The sequence below is a fragment of the Cryptomeria japonica genome, chromosome 3 (assembly GCF_030272615.1).
Source record: "Cryptomeria japonica chromosome 3, Sugi_1.0, whole genome shotgun sequence".
In the NCBI taxonomy this organism is placed as follows: Eukaryota; Viridiplantae; Streptophyta; class Pinopsida; order Cupressales; family Cupressaceae; genus Cryptomeria; species Cryptomeria japonica.
In genome coordinates this window covers 5,490,771-5,497,128 of record NC_081407.1, presented here as the reverse complement: position 1 = coordinate 5,497,128, position 6,358 = coordinate 5,490,771, and positions in this window count along the sequence as shown.

The window sequence follows — 6,358 nt, the reverse complement described above, 5'->3', positions numbered from 1 at the left end:
TCTCCCTCTCTCTACCTTCCCTCCCTCATCTCTCTCTCTCCCTCTCTCTCCCTCTCTCTCTACCTGCAATATGTTTTTTAGAAGAAACAACAGGTAGGAAGAGAAAGAGGGAGAGTAACACAGATGATGTCCTGTAGAATGATAGTGGTGGGTATGCGAGAGTTCCCATTTTGTTACACAACACCTGTCGCCTAAAGAAATTAAAGTTTATTGTATGCATGGCAATGATAGTATATGATGATCATCACTTGTCAAACATTTTGGAACGGTACATACCCATGAAAGAAATCAAGTGTGTAATTCCTATAGTCACAATCGAGATCAGTCTTATAACCTTGCAAATTTAATAACATCATATGTTTTAGAACTTAGGCAGTACTTCTTAGGGTTAGGTCAAGCTCTTACACTTGCTTTTTAGTGGAAGCCTAGTTGTTTGTTCGCTTGAGTCTTGTTGTATGATGTTATATTCATAACTTTAAATTTATATATCATTTATTAGCCCACCATATGACCCCTTAGGTGTCAGTAGAGGTCGGGATTGTTTCTAAGAGGTCATATGGTAGTCCTGGTGACGCGGCCTAAGAAACCGCCTCCTCTTTCCCTCCCCCCTCTCCCTCCTCTCTCTCCCTCCCTCCCTCTCCTCTCTCTCTCTCTCCTCATCTTCTCTCATCTCTCTCTCTCTCTCTCTCTACCTCCTCCCCCTCTTCTCTCCCTCTCTCCTCCCTCTACCTCTCCCTTCCCCCATCTTCTCTCCCTCTCTCCCTCTCTCTCCCCTCTCCCCTCTCCTCTCCCTTTCTCTCCCTCTCACCCCTCTCCTCTCCCCTCTCCCTCCCTCTCCCTCCCTTCCCCCCTCTTCTCTCCTTCTCTCCCTCTCTCCCTCTCCACCCCCCCTCTCTCTCTCTCTCTCTCTCTCTCTTCTCTCTCTCTCCTCTCTCTCTCTCTCTCTCATCTCTCTCTCTCTCTCTCTCTCTCTCCCCCTATCCTCTCTCTCTCTCTCTCTCTCTCTCTCTACCTTCCCTCCCCCTCTTCTCTCCCTCTCTCTCTCTCCCTCTACCTCTCCCTTCCCCCCATATTCTCTCCCTCTCTCCCTCTCTCTCCCTCTCCTCTCTCTCCCTTCCTCCATACCCCTTCTTCTCTCTCTCTCTCTCTCTCATCTCTCTCTCTCTCTCTCTCTCTCTCTCTCTCTCTCCTCTCTCTCTCTCTCTCTCTCTCTCTCTCTCTCTCTCTCTCCCCCTCTTCTCTCCCTCACTCTATCTCTCCCTTCCCCCCATCTTCTCTCTCTCCTCCCTCTCTCTACCTTCCCTCCCCCCTCTTCTCTCCCTCTCTCCCTCCCTCTACCTCTCCCTTCCCCCCATCTTCTCTCCCTTCCCCCCATCTTCTCTCCCTCTCTCCCTCTCTCTCCTTGTCCCCTCTCCTCTCCCTCTCTCCCTCTCTCTCCCTCTCCCTCTCTCCTCTCCCTCTCTCTCCCTCTCCCACCCCCCCCCCTCTCTCTCTCTCTCCTCTCTCTCTCTCTCTCTCTCTCTCTCTCTCTCTCTCCCCTTCCCCCCCTCTTCTCTCCCTCTCTCCCTCTCCCTTCCTCCATACCCCTTCTTCTCTCCCACCCCCCTCTTCTCTCTCTCTTTGTCTCTCTCCCTCCCTCTACCTCTCTCAAGAGCACGTATGAGGTACTGAAACTATTAGTTCCCTGCCCTGCCATAAACTTTTTTCAGGCTTAGTAGTGCGTACGCGGTACTTATTACTCATAAGCACATACGATGTACTATTCCCATTATTCGTTACCCTGCGATAACATTTTTAGGCTTAGTAGCGCGTACGCGCTACTTATCAGCCCAAAATGGGAAAAAAGAATACCGTTGGGCTTGTCAACATTTTATGGTCTAACGACGCATATGCAGTTATTAATGTAGTGTGTACGCAGTTTATAGACATAGTTTAGTTGCCCAAGAGCCTCAACGACCTCAAAAGAAGTTTTTGAGGTCATTGAAGGCCCCACTAGAACTGTGTCTGCACTTCTATCACTGTTGTATACATAAAAGTAAGTGAATTTTTTGTTTTTGCATGGTTTGAAATGATTGAATTGTGATTGTTTAATAGTTTTGATTCCAAAAAATAGTGATAAGATGCATATTTATGGTTATTTACTTATTTTTGAAACTTTTCTTTACATATATATGTAATATGATTCTATTTAGGTCACTGATCTCAACCATGGGAAAGAACAAGCAAGGAACGATGGAACAACGAGAGGCTCAAAAGGAAAGACAAAGGCAGCGTATGAAGAAATTGCGTGACATAAGAACAATGGGAGAAGAAGGTATGTCAACCTCAACATCTCAATTCAATTTACCAAATGAATATAATGCACCTAATGCAATTGAAGAAGAAACATTTGATAATTTACCGTTTGAACCTAATGCAATTGAAGAAGTTACCGCATTGAATAATCAATTAAATGATGAACATATTGCACCTTCTCTACTTGATGAATTGAATATACATAATGCACTAACCAAAGTATCTAATTGACATTGATGAGAATATATTGAAGTCAATGCCCAATAAAATGAATGAACGAACTTGTAGGAGAATGGTTAAAAGAATATGGGAAAACTATTTTACAAACTTAAATCAAACCGCAAGATGTCAATTAATTGTTCAAATGATTAAAAATTTGAATTTTAGAGAGACAATGAAAATTCTAGGCCTAAGATCATTTGAATGTAACAGTGAAAGAACTATTGTCAGAAATCTATTTGATGCATATCAATCTATTGGTTCAAAATCACGTAGCAAAGATTCTAATGCTACTCGACATGTCATTACATCAACCATAATGAGCAAGAAAATAAAAAAAGATCATTTGATAAGCAAAACAAGTAAGTCATTAAACGTTAGTAGAACAACATTAAGTAAAGCATTAAAGAGGTGAGAACAAATAGAGGAACCTAACAATAATTCTCTTTGGGCATTCTTGGGTAGACTACCATGCAAAGACAAGGTTGTTGTAGATGCACTAAAAACATTAATTAAAATTTTTTGGCATGACAACACAAGAGTATCGCCCAACCAAAGAGATGTTGTTAGAAGGAGAGCTGAATCTAAAAATCGCGAGCCACGTGCGAAACACTATTTGGATATGACTCAAACTAAATTTTATGAAAGATTCCTTCAAAAGTTGCCTCAAATAAAAATTTCTCAAAGATTTTTGAAATGGCAAAACCTTTTTATATTAAGATTAATCATGTATGCACCATGTGTTGTTGTAGGATACATATTGAATTTTTCATGCATTATGATATTTTTCATCATATTTGTTCTACTTTGCACACTAACGATCTTTTGCAGGAATGTAATATACAAGCACCTCCTAAGTCGGCAAGAGAATTTATTTCAAGTGTGCTATATAATAGACATGATGGTTGCATTTATTATAAGATGCCTTGTCTGGAAGGTTCTTGTGCTATATGTGGTGGTTTGCAACATTTACCAAGATGCATACATTTGGAGAGCACACATGAAATTGGTACGAAACTAGTTTCTTTCAGAAAATACAAGACAGTCACATATGGAGTTAAAGATGGAAAAGATTTGAAGAGATGTGAGATAGTGAAAAATGATATATGTGTAGCTCAATTTATGAAAATGTTTCAAGAGAAACTAGTTTATGAGGACATAATGCATACACATAGTTCTCAATGGTTAGATGAGCAATTCAAGTTATGTAAGGACACATTTCCTCTTGGCACCATTGTCTCTATCGTTGATTTCACTGAAAATTATACACTACAACCTCAAAATGAAGTGCAATCCATGTATTATCACTCTACACAAGTTTCTATTTTTGTACACATAGCATTCATGCATGCAGATGATAGCACAGAGGAGGATAGAAAAGTTGTAAGAGAGTATCACTTCTACATAAGTGATGATCGTACTCATTCATCAGAGTTTGTACAAGGATTCTTTAAAGTTTTCTATGATAGTTTAAGGGAAAGGAACATACGATACAACCGACACTTAATATGGTCAGATAATTGCACCACACAATTCAAGAATGCAAGGATGTTTTATTGGTTGACAAGGATGCATGTGACAAGCGGTGGACAACATTTTTGGAATTTCATTGAGGTTGGACATGATAAGGGAGAGCACGATGGTGCAGGAGCATGTGTGAAAAGAGCCCTACTTAGGGAAGAATTGAAGTACGAAGGTGGTGCTGAGTTGGTAGATGGAGAAACAATTGTGCGATGGTGTAAGTCTATGATGGGTCTAGGTAATCCAGGTACGCCATTGGTTCATAGATATTTTTGGTTGATTACTGAATCTAACATTGAAAACTATCTAGATTGTTATACAGTTGCAGGATCGAGTGACATGCACTCATTTATGAGTTCAAATTCAAGTTCACTGGTAATTTATACGAGATAGATGGTATGTTTTTGCTCTTCATGCATGTATTGTTGGGAAGAATGTGAATCAGAAGAGTGGGTTGACAAATGGTCTTGTAGACCATTGGTTCCCATTGATTCATATCAAATTCCCAAAGCACTACAATTGAGCCAGATGGAGACATCAATGGATTTTGACCATGTATCTGACCTAGTGGATTCAGGTGATTTTTTGAGTTAATTTTTTTGCAAGTATTCTTTTTGGTTCATTTTGTTGTACATCATACTTTATTTTTGGTATTAATTAACACTTTATAAAATGCAGGTCATGTGTATGCAGTTGTTGCAAAAGAGAACAATGAAGAAGGAACAGGTTACTATTTGTGTCGTTGTGTTGAGCCTAAAAGAAAATTGACAACCGCAATCATTGATGGAGAGGGTATTGAGTACCCAATAGGGTCCGTTGTCGTGATAGGAACATGGCTTCGGAGATACCCTATCAAGAATTATGATGTTTGGTTGTTTGAGGACTTTGAAACACATAGACGTATTCTTCATTTCTCTAACCTTGTTGTTGCAACAAATATTCATTTGATGAAGTATCGTGGTAGACCTCATAACAAGATTTTATGGAAAGTTCGGGAATCTAACCATAAGGCAATACTTGACACAATACGGGTTAGAGCCGATCCTGAAGGCTCACTTGATTGATTCTATGGTTCAGAGTAGAATGATTTTGAGAATTTTGTATAAATCATCGACGAATTGTTCTATATTCATTTTTTGTATATATAAATGCCCATGAGCTGATTTTTACATGTTTAGGGGCATAATTTTGTATATTTAAGTGGCAATGAGCTGATTTGTACATATGTACATGCCAAATTTTGTATATTAAAATGGCGATGAGCTGAATCACACATATTGTAATGCCAAATTTTGTATAAAAGCCCATGAGATGATTTGTATATTAAAATAGCGATGAGTTGAATCGCACATATTGTAATGCCAAATTTTGTATAAAAGCCCATGAGATGATTTGTAAGACAATTTTTTGTATAATCAAATAGCCAAGAGCTGATTTGACCATATTTAGAGGCAAATTTTTGAATAATATGTGACAATGTTTTGTGACTATTTTGTGTGTCAATGTTTTGTGACTATGTTTTGAGTATATGTGATGTGTCCCTGGTCAATCATGAGAATTCTTGATTCTTGTATAATCATGGATAATTATTTGAGTCATTATCGGGTCATGGGGGTCATAGATTGAGACTAGATACAATTTGAGCAAAAATTGTCATTGTTGTCAAAACAATTGTCAAAAAAGTTGTCAAGCAACTTCTACATTGCATTGGTAGGGTATGACTCTCGACGTTCTGGTGCTTTGGGATGCACGACAAGGCCATGCCTAGCGTAAACCTGCCCACCCGGATGTGCTCACAGCGTCGATTTGTGCATAAGATGAACCGAATCAATTCTAGCCAATCTTGCAACTTTTCCTTGCAAGCAACTGATGATTTTTGGAGCAGGCGAAAAAATGCTACTAATTGAAAATGGCTCCGATTCGTCGAAATACGAGATAGGTCATTGTAGAGGAACCTCACGCGACCCCACGAGATCAAACAGATCGATCGTATGTGTCGTGGATTGGAAGAAACAGTCCATCAAATTTTGATAATTTTTTGGACTCAGGGCACTTGAGAGATTGCACTGGTAGGGTATGACTCTTGACGTTCTGGTGCTTTGGGATGCACGATAGGACCATACCTAGTGTAAATCTGCCCACCTAAACATGCTTGCGACGTTGGTTTGTGCATAAGATGAACAAAATCAATTCTAGCCAATCTTGCAACTTTTCCTTGCAAGCAACTGACGGTTTTTGGAGCAGGCGAAAAAATGCTACTAATTGAAAATGGCTCTGAGTCGTCAAAATCTGAGATAGGCCATTGTGCAAGAGCCTCACGTGA